We start from the raw sequence: 22,297 nt of genomic DNA, 5'->3' as shown, positions 1-22,297 counted from the left end.
TTTTGTATGCAAAGCTACTCTAGGGACAAATGAAAGTTTTCTTATGCTGGTCTTTTGGACAGACAGATATTTGATTATAACTGAAGAATCCATCCATGAAGGAAAAAATCTCATTACCCGCAAATTCATCAACTATCTGATCAATAAACAGTGTGGGGTAATTATCTTTTAGACAAGCTTTGTTCAAATCCCTAAAGTCAATGCACACTCAGATCGTTCCTTATTTTTTATCAACTGGGACTGGATTAGAAACCCAATCTGTTAGAGGAATGGGGTATATGAAACCTGCCTTGAGCAGCTTTTCTACTTCAGCTTTGATAGTTGTTGCTTTCCTAGGATTGACTGGCCAAAGCTTTTGATGAATCGACTTAGCGTTTTCATACATCTTGATCTCATGTTGAATGATGGATGGATCAAAACCAGGCATTTCTTCATGAGACCAAGCGAATACATCCTGAAAATCTTTAAAGAGGTTGGTTTAAATTTGAATCTCTTCAGGGGAACACTCAGCTCGATGAAGACATTTTATATCACATTAGGGTTCCTAGAGATGTTTATCGGTACGGTTTTTGAAATGACCGACATATTACCTTTGGCACGAGTGTGTGCTAGAGCCAAAGGATTTGAAACCATACAAGCATGACTAGTAAGCAGATTGGAGAACCTAGATTTGACTTCTTACAATGGGGGAAGAAAATATGAACGATGGTGTAAATCTTCCCAAGGTCGATCTACACCCATCATTGCTTCTAAGATTGCTTCCTTAGATGGTCAAACCATATCTAAGCAATCCATAGCAGAAGTAGAGTCAAGGGTCCAAGCTGGGGCCACATCACCATCTAACTCTTCCTCTGAAAGAGTAGGATGGTCATCTGAAGATTTAACGATATACTGATATCTAAGCTCTATTGCAGACATAGGGAATGTCATTCCACCAACTTGTCCTTCATCTAATGTGGTAGTAGGTGAAGGCAAGGTCCAAGGGTCTGAAAAATAACAAGTCCGAAAGAACTCTTCCCATGAAGACTTTTTGGAGAACGAAATGGCATTGATTCTAGCTATAGGAGTGGGAAGATCAAATGTACCCATCAATGAAGAATACATCCCAACTCCTAGATTCTTGATAGGTTGATGGGGGTTATCCACCAATGGAATAGTAGAATCCGAAGTTGCACGAGGGTCAACTGGAGAATAATCTAATTGATCAACCTTAACAATTTTCCCTCATAAGGGAAATAAAGGACTCAAAACAGAGTCGAAACTACAACATCCATTTCATAAATCCAATTCCTTCCTAAGAGGAGAGTGTAATCTAGGTTGGCATCAATGATTTCTACTTCGATATTAACGACCTTTCCTCCAACACATATAGGAAAGGCCAGGATAATCCCGTGTGGCCTATGAGAATGCCCGTCAAATGCTATCAAGAGAGTAGGTGAAGAAACAGTCGAAGGCGATCTAATGGCCTTCCAACATGACATAAACATTACGCATGTGGAAGCTCCCTCATCTATAACTATTCAAAAAATGTTAGTTTTCCAGTAAGTAGACTTTATTTGAGAAGCCATATGATGAGGAAGTCTCTTTTTAACATTGAGCATGTCAAAAGTGAGCACTAAAGATTTGTTTGGATCAACTACCCCTATCACTGAAAGCAAAGCACTTCGTTGAGCTGGACATGACTGGAGTACCCCTAAAGCAGACATAGCACATGGTCTTTGAGCCAGATCTTCTACAATGGAGTAGTTCTGGGCTACCCTAGCATTAGGGTTGATAGTCACACCCTTGGCGGATCCTTTTGGTATCCGAGGTATAGGCTTGATAGAGGGTCGCTCAATATGAAGTGGATTCGTAGTTCTGGGAATAGATTTATCCTTGGATGTTTCAACTTCACCATAATCACGTGACCGTGTAGCCACATTGACGTGAGAACCCATCATGAAAACATTTGAAGAATTGTCCCCCTCCTGGTTGCCCCTACAGAGGTACCAAGGTTTGAGTTCACACCAGCAAGTAACTACTACCCTTGGGGGAAAGGGTTAGTTAAGACAGCTTGGGACATAGAAGACCCTTGCTGCACTAACAAGCACTGAGCATCTTGAACTTTCAGGCAGAGATGAGTCAAATAATCTCCACTACATAATTTGCTTAGAAATTTAACTTTCTTCTTAGACTCTTTTCCACCCTCATCAGCACTATTTCCGGGCTTGTTTGCATTACCCTTCCCATCCTGATTATTCTTTTTACCTCGTCCCTTATTCTTCCCATTGGAATTTTGATTTCCTTTGGGGTTAGAAGCCTGAATGGAGTTTATAGAAGAAGGTTGAGAAGGTGAAGGAGTAGACGGTGCAGCCTGATTGGAAGAAATAGTTTGTAGTGACAATTGCTACAATTGGTTCAGAAGGTTCACCGCATTTGCATCAGTCAATCCAACAATACCATCAACATGTGGGCATGGCTTCGATTTGGCTATATCAACCATGGATCTAGAAGCATTAGGCAATATTTTTTGAAGAGTCCCAGACTAGGAATATATCAGTTCTAACTATTGGGCGTGAAAGATAGCCTGCTCTTCGAAATAAACTTCAGACATAGAAACATCCTTAGAGATCTCAGGTTGTAATGATTTTAAAAACCATTCGAGACAGAATTCAAGTGGAATTTTGGCTTTAATGAGCCTCTTTCTCTGTCTCCATTCCTGGATATGATCCGAAATGTGAGTAACTGAGTCCTGATGAAAATTTGCCAGAAGTTCAGTTTTGGCTTTGTAACGACATGCAACTAAAAATGGTTTAAGAAAATGTTAGCCAAATCAGCGAAAGATGTAAAGATGCCCCTTGGCAACTCTATATACCACTTATATGCATTCCTAGTTAAGATGCACTGAAATAGCTCAACCTAATCGAATCATCGATTAGGGAGTTAAATGAGCACCATAAATGGAACGTGGTTACATGGTAGCCCGGGTCTTCACCACTCTTCCTTTCAAATTTTAGAATATCCATTGGAAGTTTGGTTGAGACCGGGGGCCAAGCCGGATTGTATCCGATTGGATAGTTCATCAACTTACTCAAGTCTAGCAGATTAAGCGTGGCCAGAAAAGGAAGTCTCAGAGGACCTTGGGGATTCCACCCAGATTGGGTGGGGTTCCCAAAAGTCTGAAAAGAATGACCTGGATTTTGAAAGGCACTAGGTTGACCGAAGTAACTGGTATAACCTACTGAACCGAATGGTGACCATTGTGGTCCAACAAAACTCAGAGTTTGAACAACTCCAGCCGAAAAACCTCTGTAACCAGCAAAGTCCCCCCCTAACTAATTATTGTAAGGAGCTGACAGCCCCTGGTAAGGACTCCAAGCATTAACTAAGGGTGAAAAACTTCAAAATGAATTGACCAAGGAGTACGACACATTCCCTTGTTGGCCGAAAAAATGGATTCCCAGCTTCGATCCCACTAACCGCAGGGTTAGTCCAAGTCTAAAAAGGATTGTTGGCTTGAATCATGAAAGGAAAAGGCATAGATCCTATCGTCAGATTGGAATGTGGTATATGACCACTTCCAAATGGGAAACCCTGAAAAGAAGTTGATCCGCTCATCATGGACATGGAGGCGGTTGATGGTACATTCAATGGAGCTGAGGAATACCTTGAGAGGGCATTCCAAAAGGGAAGAATCAAAAACTAGATGCATTAGCTTGGGAACTTCCACTCATCGACGGAATGGAAGTAGACCCAAACAAGGATGTGTTGGCAGTAGACCCAAATAAAGATGTAGAAGGTATGGAAATAGTTCCTCTCCCTTGTACTGATATAGGAGTCTGCATACTCGTAGCACTCGTGGTGGATGCCATGCTTCCAGTAGTGGTCATCGAAGGGATGTATGTGTGTGGACCTGGGCTTAAAGGCATGTGTGTTAGAGTTCTAACGTATAACAATACGTCTGGATGATTAGAAGGGAGAGGATAATTCAGAGCTGCAATTGAATCTCAAAGATCTTCTACCTCAATATTATCTTCCGACTAGAAGAGTACTCGAGAAAGAACTGGTGTGTTCCTCTCTAGCTCTGTGGTAGTACAAGATATATTTTGTACACTGATGCCCCCAAGCAGAGGATCAATCTCTAATGCACCAGCTGCCACTGGCTGAAAACCACTGGTAGAATCGCTCCTACACCTTCTTGGAGAAGGCTCTGGACTCGGACGTGAAAGCGCACGAAGTCTATGACACCGTCTAAGTGATTGATCAGCCACTTTGAATTATTTTAATAAGATCTACTTAAAGACTCAAGAAAATTGAAAGCTAGGCTAACTAGGAGCACAAAACACACACTAAAAATGTCCCTAAAGAATTTAGCAGTCAAACAACTTCCAAGTATTTCCACTCCGGGTGATTAGGACCGGACACCAAAATACAAGAAAGTGAATAAAAAGGGCCTTCCAAAAATAGACTGGGGTAATTACACCCCGGGTCTACTAGTGAAGGTATTAGAGGTAGTTACACTGACCTCCAGACAACAGCCTTTGCCGGTGCAAACCCCCAAGCTTCGCAAGGGTGCCCTCTAGAAGTATCTACTTAAAAAGGGTACCCTCTAGAAGTATCTACTTAAAACCACTGGTAGAATCGCTCCTACACCTTCTTGGAGAAGGCTCTGGACTCGGAGGTGAAAGCGCACGAAGTCTATGAGACCATCTAAGTGATTGATCAGCCACTTTGAATTATTTTAATAAGATCTACTTAAAGACTCAAAAAAATTGAAAGCTAGGCTGACTAGGAGCACAAAACACACACTAAAAATGTCCCTAAAGAATTTAGCAGTCAAACAACTTCCAAGTATTTCCACTCCGGGTGATTAGGACCGGACACCAAAATACAAGAAAGTGAATAAAAAGGGCCTTCCAAAAATAGACTGGGGTAATTACACCCCAGGTCTACTAGTGAAGGTATTAGAGGTAGTTACACTGACCTCCAGACAACAGCCTTTGCCAGTGCAAACCCCCAAGCTTCGCAAGGGTGCCCTCTAGAAGTATCGTTGAACGTGATACAACGTCAACCTCAAGTGCCACGGGATTCCCCTCCACAGCCACCTGTTTAGATCCCTAGGATTGGCAACTAAAGACACCAACTCGTATCAAAAGTTGAGCAGAACAGTCGCAAGGTAAGATCCGACAAGAGAGGGGGTATCTCTCATCCTTATCTTCACAAACCCTCATTCTTAACTCCCAGTCATAGAGCTTTCTCAGTCTCCCTAACACTATTGGATTTTGCTCTTTATTCAGAATTCTATGTTTCACAATTTAGAGTGGCCTTGGAGAGTTTACTCTCCTCTCGCCTATTCCAAGGCCCTAAATAAACCTAAAACTTGTTGGTGTATCTGACTGACAATATAAAAAGTTCTAGTTTATTTTATTATGCGCTTGATTTTAAGTGGTTGTTCTTTTTAAGTCAAAGGGACAATATGGAAGTGAAACTGATGGTGTTCGTTTGATGCAAAAGAAATTAATGAAAAACTAACTTATATGAAATGTACTTGTTTGTTCTTCGATGAAAAACAACTTCTACTTGGGTTCTAAGAAACTTCTATAAAGCAAAAACTTTTTTCCTTTTCTTTTCTTATAGTAGACTTCACACACACAAAAACTAAAAAAAAACTATTGATGCTTTAATGATGCAAACTACCTTAATGCAAGGTGTACATGATAATGCAAAATTCTAGATTACTCTAAAAAGAAATGAAAGCAATTTGTTTACAAGCCAACGTAAGTTTTTGAAAGGAATATGAATTTTGAACACAAAATCTTTCCCAAACAAGAAGGACTAATAAAAAAAGATCCCAAATCACTCTCAGAAACCAAAAGAAACCAAACTCAAATTCGACAAAAGAAAGCAAAAACAATGTTTTTGAAGGACTTTTCCTTTTCAAGAAACAATAAAAACAACTTTTCAAAAGCACTCAAAATTCCAGCAAAGACTCAAAGACCAAAATAAAATCACAAGGAAACTTTGCAAGTTATGAACTCGACATGAATGAAAACTTGAACAAAATAGGTGTTTCAACTTGCACTAAATGATCCAAAAGCAGCAAAAAGATCTTTGAGAAACTGATCAAGAAATCAAGAAAGACGCACTTTCAAATTCATCAACAAGAAACTTTCGAAAAGCAAGAAAAAGTGTATGGCCACAAAAATGACTGGAAGCAAAACAAGAAAACCATAAAAATGAAGTTTGACACAAAGATTGCAAACAATCTTCTGTTCCAGAAGACCAGGACAATCAAGAACCTCTATAAGAAGCCTTTTGTGTTCAAACACAAATCATAAATCTCACTATAAAGCAAACTGAGGCCAAAAAATTTTCAAAGTAGGAGAGAATTCGTAACAGTAAGCTCATTGAAAAATTAAATTATGAAAACAAAAGCTGACCACTCAGAAACCACACAAACCAAGAAACAAATATTTCGAAGCAGAAAGATTTGAAAAAATCATGCCAAAAATTGTATACGCAACTGTGTCCCTAAAAAGCTACGTGTACATGTGCTTTTGCCAAAAGAAACTCACATATACGCGGTTTCAATTCACAGAAACAAGCGTGTGTACGCTTCTGTAAATAGACAAAGGTGCATATATGAAGTTTTACAAGAAAAATAAAAATGAGGCCTGATGAAAAAGATCAGACTTGAAGTCTAAGTTCCTACAGGAGCAGGCAGTACAGTTACAGCAAGCAAACTAAGAATTGAGCCCTGATTGGCACTAAACAACCCAAACTAGGAATAACAAGATTGTTATCCCCAGTGGAGTCGCCAATTCCGTTAAGGGAATAAGTCCCCTAGGGCTTTGGGTAAGAATGCTAGCAGAGCAGGAGTAATCTACAGCAAGAAACAAGCATTCAACTTAGGCAACATGCTTAAACAAACTAACTGTGCGAGGATGAACATACCCAGATGTCCTTCATTTGGGTAGTTCCAGCCAGGGTTCAAACCCTTTGCAACTCCTAATGATCTTCGAAACTACAAATTAGCCAATTCGAATACACATAGCAACATATACATAAAGCATTGTAGTGAAATCAACTTTATATCATATAAGTAGATGGTTAGTTATACATTGAAATAGTCATTCATATATAAACCATAACAATAACATCAGATGCATAAGAAAAGTTGACATCAAGAGCAAGATGATGTTTCTTTTTATTGTAGAAAATATAATAAAACATGGAAGGAGTTCACCAATACCATGATATCTACAAGCATGTGAGAGAATATCAACACTCAAAGAAACAAGGGTTTCCTGAACTTGGGAAAGTGCTTGAAGCACAGGGATACTTCATACTTAATCAGGGGATAATCTCAGTGTAATAATTCTATCATTTTTCTCCTCCTTAAGGCCTTCCCATTGAAGTCTTTTTATACTTCTCCCAAATTAGTTTTTTAGTTGGGAAACAGTTGGGAATAGTTGGGCCACGGGTACTAGTAGGTAACCAACAGGTAGAACCCATGATCTCCGCCCATATTTAAGGAAATTTAATTTTTTTAAGTGTTTTAACACATACACGCGAGTTGGGTATAGAATGACCTGCATGTACATGCTTTTAACACATGGAAAAGTAGTGTACAGGGAGTAAAAAATTGTTTTTAAAATAATTGGACCAAGTGTGGAAGGAGGGGTTACCCTAGGCCATAAACCAAGCATCACAAATACCAAGAGTGATATTTGGAGCTATAAAAATTATGTAGTTCTAGTGGGCAGGACTAGGCACTGCCTCCTAGGATTGCACAGAGCACAACCCGGGGATGGTGTGGACAGGATTTGCACAATTCTTGGAGGTAAGGCAGAGCCTTGACTACCAGGAATGTGTATAACTTGTTGGGAGACACAGGATCGGGGCTGAGAAAACCAGAATCTCTCCAATAGTAACCCAAAAACATGAAGGAGTGAATGTGTGTGAGAAGTTGGTGCAGATCTGAGTGAAATAAACATGCGTGGGATTCAAGCGAGTGAAGAAATCAGTTAAAAGACAATATCAAGAAGCTCATAAAGCGAGTCTCCTAAAAGGCGATTATGAGTGCAAAAACAAAGTCATGCGTGCGACACTAAGGAAAGGTAATACAAAAATTGAAACAACACTTCTACAACCTAAAATTCATTGAAATGTTAGCGGTCATTAAGTAATACCAAGGTAACAATAGGAATAAAAGCCGAAAACTAAAAAGCAGTAGAAAAGCAGTAAAAGGCATGAAAACCAAAACTTACCCAGAAAGGTTGTGTCGAATGTGTTGAAGGTTCCTTGATGCCTCGAAAATGCCAGAGCTCCAAGATCAAATGTGAAGAATGAGCTCTAAAGCATTGTTTAAATAGATTTGGCGAAATTAGGGTTTATGACGCGCATGCCACAAATCTAGGAAAAAGTGACACTTGGCAGGAAGTTTTTAAAAACGGTTTTGCAAGTAACTCCTGCTGCTAAAAATATATCCCTAGAATCTAGGGATGTTTTTTCGATTTTTCCTTTTTACTTTTCTGAGAAAAGCTACTCCACATACAAAGAAGGATTGAACAGTTCTGGAGGGAATTAGACAACCTGTCGGCACATGCGATGAACAATGAGTCGGGGAAAACTTCTGCATTGTTTCTGGATTGAGAGGTCATCGTTGAATGACCAAATCTGCACAATTTTACAGAGCAATGATGCTAGGCTTCTCTGCACATTTCCGGAGGGTAATGCAGCTGGTTAGTTCTACGCAATTGCGGAGAACAATGCAGCTGGTCTGGTCTGGTCTACGCATTTCTGGAGAGCAGTACAGTTGGGCCAGTTTCTGCGAAATTCTGGATGGCAGTACAATTAGCTGAAACTGGACATTTCTGGAGAGCAATGTCGACTGGCTTGCTCTGTGCAATTTCCAAAGCAAGTTTGTTTGGCCTTCTCTACACAATTTCCAAGTGTAGGGCAGTTGTTGGGCTGCTCTGCATATTTATAGAGGTGAAGACAAGCTTCCCTCCAAGTTTGCATAGTTTTTCCCAACAGGCGGTTGACCGGATGTGAACCAAGTGCTACGTGTGCTTATGGTTGATCAACAAAACAATTGAGTTGAACACAAGCTGTGAAATGATAAATGAACTCAAATAAACATAAGTACCTGATCAGTGTAGGATAACTATGATGATTTCGAGGAGGGAGGCTCCAAAACGAAGTGAAGGCAAAATTTTAGACGGTAGTTGTAGCCGCTACAATAATAATATATCCTTGTCTACTCAATCCACCTTTATTTGGAATGTATTGATTTATAATAACATGGCCTGCCAAATACCTATAAAAAATAATCTTCTTGTTCCTTTGCATTGTCTAGAAAATAAATATGTTTACACCCTTTAAAAAAAATTATACTATCCCATCTGATATATAAACAAATAAAATATTATAAACATTATTTCATAAGGAAAATATATAAAGCAAATCATGATAAACCAAAGTCATAGTCATTTAAAATTACAAATAATAATGTATAACCTACCTAATGTGTTATTATATAATAACACATAGCATGATAATATTAAATAACCATTAAGTTATACAACCAAGTAGAGGTAGGAATTGTAAGTTTCATTGTTTTGGAGTGTAATTGTGATCTTCTAAATCATTAAAGTTATATAAATAGGAGTTTAAAGTTATCCTTTAAGTACCCATTAAGTTGTACAACCAAACAGATGCAAAAATTATATGTTTTTTAAGTATAATTGTCAATGTATTTTTTAAATTATTAAGGTTAAATATTAAATACCTATTAAGTTGTATAATTAAACAAATGCAGAAATTATATGATTTATGGGAGTATAATTATGAATGTATTTTTTTATTTATTAAAGTTAAATAAATAAAAAAATTAAGTTATTTTTAAATTTTTCAATTTTAATACTAATTATCTGAATTGTTTGTTTTAATTTTTATTCAGATTTAATTTCTAAAAGTGACACGGTCATGGTCCATTTATTAAAAGTGGCTAAAAATATATATATCTTAGATATATATTTTGGGAGGAATAGATGTCCACTTAATGTTACTAAAAAAATTAAATTATTGATCAAACATGTTTCATACTTTTTATCATACTTTTTATTTCTAAATGGTTGAATATATTTACTTTTTATCATAATTTTTATTTGTAAGTTGTTGAATATATTTAAATTATAAATTTAATTTAAAATGTAAAATATATGAATTACATTTTTTTAACATGTGTTATGTATTTGGTATCAAGAAAGTATATATAATATTATAGGTAGAAATTGAACTTAGATAGTAATAATTCTATTCCTTTCCCTTAACCAAGATAATCCCAATTAAAACAATATATAATCATATATATTTGTGAATAAATAAAATACTTATAATTTCAAGTTTCCAAATCTTCCTTTCATGTGAAAGGTGGCGCAATTGCACCATGGAAAAGAATGGATTTTGACATGATCATGGCACCACTCTTGACTTTAAAGAGCAGAATGTTTGCAAAACAACTAAAATATGGAATTCCAAAAGTAAATTAATACAATGATATATCTTTTTAACATCTCTGCTACTAAAAATCAAATGATATGACGGATTAATTTCTCTCCACAGGATGCAAGATGAAGATCTTCAACATTGATGGACCAAAATCTTTCAAAAATAAATCAGCAATGACAAAGTTGATAGTAGTCAAGCCACATGCTTTCCCCAATTATCAAGTTTTTAACAATTCTGTATACCTAGATGTAGTGTAATAAAGTATAAGTAACGGATATCTTGACTCTTTTTACCATAGGGAATGGAAGTGAAATGCGATACTTCGAGTGAATTGCACAATACCGTGAATCATCAACTTTTTTGAAGGCAATACATGGAACGCCGTATTTTAACGATGAGTTTATTATGGCAAATTTTTTTGAAGGTAATACATGGAACGCCGTATTTTAACGATGAGTTTATTATGGCAATACATGGAATGTCGTATTTTAACGATTATTATTATTATTATTATTATTATTTAAGGTTAATGTCAAGTTAGACATTAAATTGGTGTATGAGATTTTTTCAGTTTGTAGAACAAGGGACCTTGACTTTTTTAATGTAATATGAGACCCCCTCAATTTGTGGAACAAAGGACCCTAAATGCTAAGTCTATGAAGGAATACATACTCTACCTCTCTGGTTTTGAAACTGTAACCTCTTAGCAGAAAACACATGCTCTTAACCATTAAGCCCACTCACGGTGACAAAAATTTTGAGAAATTTAAGTTATGGTTATCAAGCTTTTAAAAATTTCAAAATTTTTATAGAGCTAAATCTATTTCCACCATAAAAAAAAACACAATTCAAATACTCTTGCTCAACGTCAATAAAATCCAACTGTTATCGTCCAACTTTGGAATTCATAGCAAGAAATCATACGAAAAATCATACTTACATAGATTATGTCATCTATCGAGACAATAATAATGACTATGACAAAATAGTTTAGAGAGATATTTCATTGGAAGAGTGGTTTAGAACACACAGAAAATATGTCAAACGAGTTGCAATTGTTCGGAAAAGATTGGTAAATGCTTTTCCATTCATGGGAAAATGGGGTGATGGAATATAGGAAGAGGTGGTAGATTTAGATTAGGGGGATATCTTTGGCATAGATGTAGTGTAAATTACATATTTTATATAGTTTTGATGCGAGAGCTTCATGTATAAGGTTTAACTAGGATTGTAGATGTATCAATTTTAGGGTGCACATGGATTAGTTAATTAAAATTTAAATATGCATAACAACTTATCAATAAATGGTTAAATAGTTTAATTACATTTTATTACATCATAGTGTATAGTCTTACAAGAGGATGAACTAAATTGTACCAAAAAATAAATTTCAAATATTTTTATTGTTAAATTAAAATATAGAGTTATGTTGAGAGAAAATATGAGTAAAAAAGAATTTTTAAAATTAAAAAAATTATATTTATGTCATAATGTATTTTTTTTCTCGAAAGAATTTCTTAGTTTCCGCTCTACTACTGTTGATCCTCAGATCTATTTTCAGATTCATTATTAGAGGATTGAACAATGGTCTGTCATCCTATTAAAATCAGTTGAAAAAAGCAGTTAATAATGATTTAGTTAAAAAAAACTTCAAAGCCCCTCCCCTGGGGGAATAGCCGACTATGTCTTCCAATTGCATTTGCAGCATTGAGATGGTTTGTCTAGATTTTGTGTCTCGTAGTTGGAGTAGTGTCACATTTTTTTCATAGGGGCTATCGGTAGAGGCGTGCTGGAACCATTTGGGTTGTTAGTTATAGTTGAGAAAAATATGACGAAATAGACCACCATTTATTTTTATGTCACGAAATCTGCTGACGGCAAATTCAGACCTTCTTCTGCCATGTTGGCCCTTTGTCTGCAACAACTAGATACCAATGGGCAAGGCCAATCAATCTATTGTCTATTACCTTGAATAAATCTTATCCTTAATGTTGATAGGGTATATTTAGCAAAGTGAAAATGGCCTGAAATGTCCCACTCCAGGCTGACGCTCGGGTGATTTGGATCATTTTATTTTTTTGGTTGACTTCCCCATTGGTCAGTTTCCTAGTTGAGACTGCTCACTGCCTGGTTGTTTCTCTTAGGGGCTTTGAAATAAACTATGAACTGTGAAAATTATCTTGTGATTATTGATTAAAAATAAAATTATTTAATCATCAAAGTGCCTTGATCTCTTTTTATAGCGTACTGTATTCTGCTAAGGGAATTTTTTTTTTGGGTGTGAGCTGTGCATTGTTCCAGTTTATTCCAAACATTGTGGAGCAATGCATGTGATACACATGCATGTTGGCGATGGTAATGAAGTGCATGCCAGATACACGTGTTGACGATGGCAATAAATAGTGACATGGTAATGAATCGTGTTTTTATATTACCAACTAAGATACATGTAGTTTTGGGTTGTTCCTTCGTGCGGGACGATTATTTTTTAGCAATGGACAGTGACCAGAGTGACCAACATTTTTGAGTTGGTGCTTGCACCATTTTCTAATATTTCTCACTAAATCCTGCAATTTTCCATATGTTGTTCACTGTCCTATACACAGGATCTTTCTTGAATAGAATAGAATCTATCAACATGCAACTGTGATAACATGCGAGGAATTCTCGGAGATTCTTTTGGCTCATTTTCCTCCACAATTTTATAGCAATTAAATAATTTAACAACCAAACAACATAATGTTATCCCCTATTAACTTAAGAAGAAACACATAACTTAAGAAGCAACACATAGAGAACATATTCATTCCATTCCAGTGGAATTGAATAAATACATTACATCTTTGATCAAAGAAAGGGATAAAACAAATTTGGACCACAACATTAGTTAATAAAAAGGAAATATCTCCTAACAAACTCAAACTCTTTGGGACATATTTGTCTACTTATATAACAAATTATATAACAAACCAAGTCGACAAAAATATGTAAACCTAACATTTAACTCATCATTCGAACATATTTAAGAAGGTAATACGAAGGCTTATTGGATTTTTTCTTCGGAAAACATTAAAAATTTGAAGGTTAAAGTTGGTTGTAGGACAAAAGTCTTGAAATTGAAATATAAATGCAAAACATTTTAAAAGAAAGCACTTTTTATCTTCAACAAAGAAAGGTCATAACAATATTTATTTTCTTCTTCACACTCATTAGAATATAGATAATATTTTGTTATTTTAAAATCAGGTTGATCACTTCCTTATATCTTAGTTTTTTGTTTTCCTTCCACCAATTTGTCTTTGAATTTTGATTTAATAAAATTTCTAATAATATCTAAACATATTGTTAAATAATTTTTTTCTTTTTTCTCATTATTAAACTTCTTGTTACTTAAACCAAAATATATTGCAAATTTATTAAATTAATAAAAAAATTGCAATATGTTATTAAACTAATAGGTTAAAAAAATTGATAACTAACCTTATTATTAAAAAAAAAATTGCCATTCGTTTCACAAGGCCTATAAATATAAGCGATAAATCAAGTGGTTATTTGCTTTCCAATCATTTTTCACATCATACATCTGTTAAAAATTTAGTGTAGATAGTTATCAAACCTAAACCATATTTGAATTTTCTTAATATCTCTAATATTATTGTTTCATTAATTTAAATATATACCCTCTACAAGAATTCAACAAAGTAACATTCTAAAACTAAACTACATAGTAATATTTGTTTCATGTTTTATTTAATTCAATGCATAAAAGCACTACATACTAGTATTGATTTCACCTATTACTTGATTTAATGTATAAGCCCTTCTTTTTTATTATGAGATGATAAAATCTTTGGAAAAATTGGATTTATCCACATATCTCATAACTATTTTAATATCCGATCTCACTTTTTTTTTTTATTTAATTTTTAAAATTAAAAATTTCAAATGCAAGAACTACTATAGCACCAAGTTTTTCTTTCCTATTCAACTTTTGAAAATAATTCCTATTCAACTTTTGAAAATAAAAAAAACTCAAATCTTGTAGTTACTTAAAAAGGAACTTTCATTTTTCCATATCAATATTTTTTTGTTAATTAAATATATTTTTGGAGATCTTCTTAATTTCCTCTCTAAAATATGTAAATTTGGAGAGAAACATCCATATTTTTTACAAATAATTCATATACATTGAGGTTTTTCCTTTTTTAATACATTGAATATTTTTTCCATGAAATTTATATGATATATTTAAATTTTTTATTGAAATTTATATGTGTAATAATTTATTTTTAATAAATTGCAAAGTATATAGTTTAATTTAATTGGGAAAATGTTTGAATTTTTTTTATATGATTTGCAAAGTTGTTTTCTTCCAATAATATCTGACGCTATTTAATCGTAGTCATAAATATTTGGTGTAAAAAAATTCATGCACTTAAAAATATTTATCTTTCAATTTAGGCAACAATTAAGTTTTGATATTAAAACATGTAATATTTTTGGTAAGTTAAAAAAATAGTGCTTATATTACTGAATTAGGAAGTAATATCTTGCACTCTTAAAATTTAGTGTAATTTCATTTTCTTGCATACACTACATTAGTCTACTCACACCAACCTCAACAATATGCATGCATTGTCGAAACTATTGTGGAAACTAAAGAAATTTGCATAACAATAATTATGTGTGAACAAAAGCTACGTGGTGGCAATGTGCAGAAAAACAAAAGGCACTGACATTGCAACCACATGGCTCTTGTTGAGAATTTGGGTATGTTATGCATTCGACAATAGTTATCTATTTATCACATCAAAATGCAACATTTCATTATGTTTTCTTTGGTTTTTGAAAGACGATTAAAGTTAAATTCAATGCAAATGATTATTACATGAATATGGTGGTATATTTTGAATAATTATGCCATAAGGAATTCCTCTATGAAGAACTCCCCCAGTTGCCACTTTGCACTCCTTTGTGTTGTGAGATATAAAGTTAGACCATTGAAATTTCTTCCAAAATTAGATCCCACTGCTTTAATTGTCAATTGAATCTTGATTTGTGCAACCATTTAACTTGTTGATCTTTATTATAACCCATGAACATATTGCAGGTACTTCGTATTATAACCCAAACTCTAATTTATGAGAACCTTAATCTTCTTATCAATTTTTCTTTCGAGTTTCAACCATTGCTTTGTATTCCTTCAATGTTATAAGAGCTAATGACTTGTACTTGAGAAAGCACAACCAAATTTTTCTTGGAAGGGCATCGATGGATGTCATAAAATAATTTGGAATTTCCAATGACTAAATTCTCATGGGACCACAAAGGTCAGTATTTGCAATTTCCACATGCATGTTTTTTCTTCATCTAATTTTTTTCGTCAAAATTTTCCCTATGTTTCTTGTTCAAAATGCGAAATTCACAATAATTCTTTCATATTTTTACCAGCCAAATAGATGAGTAGGTTATATAAATTTTGGGCCCATTATTTTAAAACCAAGGTGAGGTGTGGTCAGTATTTTTATTTGGTGCTTATGGACCACACTGGTTTGGTCTTTTGATGTACAAAATAAGTATTTTCATTGTGGTTCTTATGGACCACACTCGCTTGATTTTCAAGATAAAATGGTTTAAATGTTGATCACTGATCTCTACATTAATTTTAACTGCATTACATGGGTTACATTACCTTAAGAAGAATATGTTGGATTAAAACAAGAACATGGCAGACACCAAGGAGATTAGCAGTAAAGAGAAATGTGATCTATTGAATAGCTTCAAGGAACATGAAGGAAATAATACAGAGGTGAGTCAACATTCAGAAGAGAAACACATACAATTTTCTCAAGAGGAGGTGTAGTTGATGCTATTTTTGGGTTCAATTTCCAGATTGGAGATATGTGCAGTTTTATTCAAGGGTGAATCTTAATTCACATAGAAATTCAAAATTTATTTACAAAATTGTTATATTCCTTTGTAGACACATGTTTCAAACTATAAAAAAATTACTTTGTACTAATTAAGGTTGTCTATAGTAGGAGGAGGTGATCAAGAAGAAATATGGAGAAATTGTACCAAAATGACCTCTAGGTTATATAAATTTTGGGCCCATTATTTTAAAACCAAGATGAGGTGTGGTCAGTATTTTTATTTGGTGTATTTTCATTGTGGTGCTTATGGACCACACTTGCTTGATTTTCAAGATAAAATGGTTTAAATGTTGATCATTGATCTCTACATTGATTTTAACTGCATTACATGGGTTAGATTACCTTAAGCATAATCTGTTGGATTAAAACAAGAACATGGTAGACACCAAGGAGATTAGTGGTAAAGAGCAATGTGATCTATTGAATAGCTTCAAGGAACATGAAAGAAATAATACAGATGTGAATCAACATTCAGAAGAGAAACACAGGAAATTTTCTCAAGAAGAGGTGTAGTTGATGTTATTCTTGGGTTCAATTTCCAGATTGGAGATATGTTCTATTTTATTCAATGGTGGATATCTTTTTTTTGGTCAAAAAAACTGCTTTATATTGTCATGACTTCAAGAACAAAATGCATCATCACCAGATAGTCTGAATACACCATTACTGCCACACAAAGCAAAGTATCAGGCTTGAGAGCTAACATAAGACCTTTGTACAAGATTAAGCATGTGAAGAGGCCAAGACAACCCGTGTCATTGGTTATTTCCAATACAAAAGTTGCAAAAAAAGAGAATTTACCATAAATACACATTACGGGGGTGGTTTGGGAGGAAACGGTGGGAGGGTAGCAAAGAACGTAGCTCACTCATGCGTATAGTATTCAATATGTTCCACCCGATTCTCCAGAGCTTGAAGGTGGTTGTTTGTTCACTGGAGCTCTCGTCGCAGGTCGTGTATGGAATCTAGGGGCTCGTTCTATGTGTGTTGGAGATCATTGATGTAGGCCACCAGTTCATTCTGATCATCATAACGTTGTTCCCTCATAGTCTCCATGCTCAGGTGGAGATTATTCAATTGTGTCGCAATGGAGTCCAAGGTGGTCGGAGCCTCTACGTGACCCGGGGAGCGACCTGGGGACATGGTTTCCTCAACATCAGAATGGCGGCTCTCATTCGACTCCAAGCCCGAACTGGGAACCCCCTACTGTGGATGATTTTCCATGTGGTTACCAACTCCTCCTATGTGAGCGCACCCTGTTTGTCCCATCATACAGTCGACACTACTACCACCAGTTGCACCATTGTAGGGACGAATCTGATTTCCCTGTGAAACCCACCACACAAGCCTGATATGAACCAAAAATAAAAACACACTGCTTACCACCCCGATGTCAGGGAGCCCTAACTGGCTGTTGAAATTCTCATATCCCTCTCCACTATTTATTGGTGAATTGGGGGGTGCGTTACTAGTCTCTAGAGTGGACAAATCGCTCAAGGGAAAGAACTAGGACCCCAATTCTCTGATGCACTGCCTCTCCAAAGGAGAAACCCCTCTCCAGAGATAGAACCAGAGTGAGCAAGGGGAAATGAATGCACACCAACCACACTCTCCAACTCCGAAATTGTATCCCTCATCATGATGGCTACTCCAATTCTCCTTTGGATCCAATGACAAAATTGATTGCAAGTTCTAGTCCCCTGCACAGTGGCTTGCCCCGAGCTTGTATTGCACTGTCACCCCAAGCCTCAGCCTGAGTGAGGATGCCAATAACTCACTACTATGTCACGCCCAACAACTACAAAAGGCCACCCTCCTACCTATTTTGTACATTAAGTATCACTCGCTGGAGTCCAACCCAGGTCCCAATGGGCCTTTAAGGCAATATTGATGTGCGTGGAGGCCCAACTGGCTCCACAATCCAATGCATGACCACTTGTCCCGTAGATTGGACACCCCTATAGGGGACTTCTAAGTCTTTATGTATCAACTCTTGGAGAGCCTGCATTTCCCTAGGGTCCAGGTTAGCTTTGGTTCGAAGATCTAACCAGGTCATCCTGAAGTTTTTATGCGAAGGGTTCACACCACAATTGACCAACCAATCTGCTACTTTATTACCTTCTTGAAGTACATGGCTAGTGCTGATGTACTCAAACTAGGTCAGGGCATGCTGGATGCGAGAAAGTTGAGATTCCAATCTCCAACTCTTGACCACTTTCTGAGGGGGAGAGTCGTTGATGATCCTCTGGACCATGTCTATAATGAGGTGTGAGTCCCCCACTATTCTTATTCTTCTGTATCGTAGGTGGGTGGCCAAGCTCATTCCCACCTCCAATCTCGTCAGTTCAACCACATTATTTGTTGATAGATCACAAAATCTAGAATAAACTACCCTTGGGGAACTAATAGAGTCTTGAATGATGCCACCAAAGCCTGCCAGGCCAAGATTACCCTTGGAAGCCCCGTGAAAGTTAATCTGAAGGCAACCATCAGGGGGAGGGAGAAATGAAGAGGGATAGCGGGCAGTGGGAGATCGTTGGGTGGGCATGCAGGGATAAATTATGGAAAACAAGAGGTTTAGATGGGCTAAGATATGGCTTCAGGTGGGTCCAAGTCCCAGTCATACGATGATCATTTTTTAGATAGGATGGTTTCCTAGATTTTTTATGTCATCAAACTCCATATGTGTGTGCTAGAAGTCATTTGACCATTGAACATGGTTAGATTCCTCTCTTTCCAGGTGTTCCACAAAAGTAGTCCCAGTGTGAGCCACCATGCACGGTTCACCACCGGATTGGAGAACCGATTAATTTGCCAATTTTCAAGGAGTTCTCAGATGTCTTTAGGTTGACTAACTATTGATCCAAAGAGATTTGAAGCTTGATTCCATACTTCACATGTTATGGGGCATTCTCCAAAGAGATGAGGAAAGGATTCTTCTGCCTGTTTTCATAGGGGGCACATCAATGGGCCAACAAATCCTCATTTATGGAGTCTATCCTAGGTTAGTATCTGCTTATGACCCACTAGCCAAAGGAAGTGAGAAACCTTGGGCCACAAATTGCTTCTCTAGATATTCCTCCAGAAGAGGTAATCCAATTATGCCCAACCATTAGCCTGGATGAGATAGGATTATTTTACTAAAAAGGATCCCGATGTAGAGCATCCCCATCAAATTTTTTCCACCTCCTGGTTTATATGGACTTAACATTGTGAGAGATGAGTCCCGAGACATGCACTGTCCTCGTGCGATATCACTCCCGACCATTTTGTACCGGACTTTCATCTCTGCAATATTTGATTGTCACCACCTTCAAGCCAGTAATCTACCACATGGAAGGCCAGGATTGAGTAGAAGAGGGGCATCAGGTTAGAAAGAGATTATTCTTGATCAAGTCGAGGGAGTTGCTTCCAGGAGTCTTCTCAAAAGAGGGAGGATGATCCATTTCTCACTTCCCAAAAGAAGTGGTGTCAAATGATATCGCTATTATTATTAGCTCGATTCCATATTGCAGACCCAGTGCTTGGAAGAGGTTCACGAAGGAGGTCTCCCTGCATTTTTCCTTGTCCATATTTCTGAGACCGGATTCCCTTCCAGAGTCTGTCCCTCCCTTGAATCCACCTCTACCAGATATTTGCACCAAGGGTGTCAGTTAAGTCAACTGCATATCGCAAACTGAGCCCTCCCATGGACTTGGGGAGACAAAGTTTATGCCAGACAACTAACGGCCATTTCTGGTCCATGGATGTGCCAAGCCAAAGGAATCTCTTGAACGTGGCTGATAACTATACATAGATGCTTTTAGGAGCCGAGAGGGAGGATAATTGATATAACGACATAGCTTGCACTACTGATTTCACAAGGGTGGCCCTTCTTTCCAGGTTGAACACACAAAAGGTCCAAGTCGATAACTTCATAGAGATCTTAGTGCAGAGCTCTTTCCAAGGGGCAATGCAAAGGGGGTTGAATATGAGGGGGACCCCTAAATATTTTGAAGGGAGAGATCCTATCGTAAAACCCAGGGCACGGGCTAGACCAGCTTGGACTAGCCTGGATGTGTGAAAGAAATAAATACATGATTTATCCTTGTTTAGAAGCAAACCTTAAGCATCTTAGAAGTCCACCAAAATATTGTTCAGCTGGGCCCCTTCCCTGATAGTCTATTTCCAAAAAAAAGAGGTTGTCATCCACAAATTGTTGGTGAGTCCTATAGACATTGGTGCCATGAATGTGGATGCCACTCAATAGGTTCCGTTTTTTTTCTCCCTTGATCATCCTTCCCAACCTTTTGTTTCAATGATGAAGAGGAAGTAGGATATAGGGTCCCCTTGATGAATACCATGAGAATATTTGAAGGTTGTTGAGGGGCAGACGTTAATCAAGATGGAGAAGAATTGGGTGGAGATCAGGGATCTAATCTAGTGGACCCAATAATTTGAAAATACAAAGGCCTTGAGAATTGCCAATAGATAATATCAATTCAGCCAATCATGGGATTTTGATAGATCTAGTTTGACCAACATGCCTTTCGTTTTGTGGGATTGCATCGAGTGTATGGTGTCATGTGTTGAGACAATTCCATAAAGGATTTGATTACCTTTTACCAAACCTAGTTGTTCTTGGCTGATTATGTGATGTAGGATGGGCTTCAAACATCTCACTAGGATCATAAAGTGGATTTTCTATATGACATTGCAGAGGGCGATGGGTCTAAAGTCACTAGGTACTAGGGAAACTTGGGCTTTGGGGATAAGGGTTAGGAAGGTGGCTTTAAGGCCCAGCTAGATACAATGTAGGTGAGGAGATTCCTCCACCACATCCCATATATCTCTACTCAGAAATGCCAGCCTTCTTTGAAAAATTCAACAGTGAATCTTTCCGAGCTTGGGGCTTTATTGGTTGGCAAGGATTTAACTATTTCTTCCACCTTGGAAAGCATGATGGGCCTAAGTAGAGCTTCATTTTGAGCAAGGGTGACCAGAGTTGGGATATGATGCATGACAGTCTAAATTAGTTCAGACCTGTCATAGCCTTCATCTTGCAATAAGGCTGAAAAATAGTCTTTGAGTTCCCTTTCGATGTCTTCTTGTCGTTCATAGTGCCTGCCCATTGACCCTTGAAGGTTGGTGATATTATTTCGTTGGTTATGGTTGATCATGGACTTTTGGAAGAACTTGGTATTGCGCTCTCCCTCTCAATGCCATTGGAATTGTGATTTCTAGCACCATAGGATCTCTTCTTAGGCTTTCCTTTCCTTTATTTCTTAGATTAGAAGACCCTCTGCCTCAACAAATTCTGGGGAGCGACCATCCCTTATGATTGTCCTCTCCATGTATTTGAGGAGAGTGATCTGATTTGGAATATTAGTTTGTAGTGCTAAGACCTTCCTCAAATTATAAACAAAATGCTTTCATTGTGCTTAAGGATTCATTAATTTTTGCAAGTGAAATGATGAGTTTTTATGTTAATTTTTATGAAAATTTAACATAAAACAAAAACTGAACAATAGAATAAACATGTACGGAACAACATCAAAAACATATTACAACAATCACATGATAAAGGAGTTCCCCCCTCTTGGGCTACATCTCCTCGGTCCAGCTTCCAATGGCTTGGGCCTTTCTATTATGCTCAAAAATGTAAAAACTAGTGTTTACAATTCTCAAATTCTTCTAAAACCTACTCCAATGAGTCAAGAATGTCCAAAAATGCCTATCTAGCCTCTTTTTGCAACCAATTTGATGGAAAACTAAAGAATTTATGAGTTCTCCTTGTTTTCCCACTATTCGTTCCACAAATTGCTCTAAACTGATATAATCACATAATTTTGCTCCAAAATCCGCTAACTAGGTGAAAATTTAGCTACGCG

Source organism: Pinus tabuliformis, chromosome J, assembly GCF_031772625.1.
Source record: "Pinus tabuliformis cultivar Carrire ecotype Pingquan chromosome J, CPIR1, whole genome shotgun sequence".
Lineage (NCBI taxonomy): Eukaryota > Viridiplantae > Streptophyta > Pinopsida > Pinales > Pinaceae > Pinus > Pinus tabuliformis.
The sequence above is the reverse complement of the archived record's forward strand: the minus strand, read 5'-3'. Positions refer to the sequence as shown.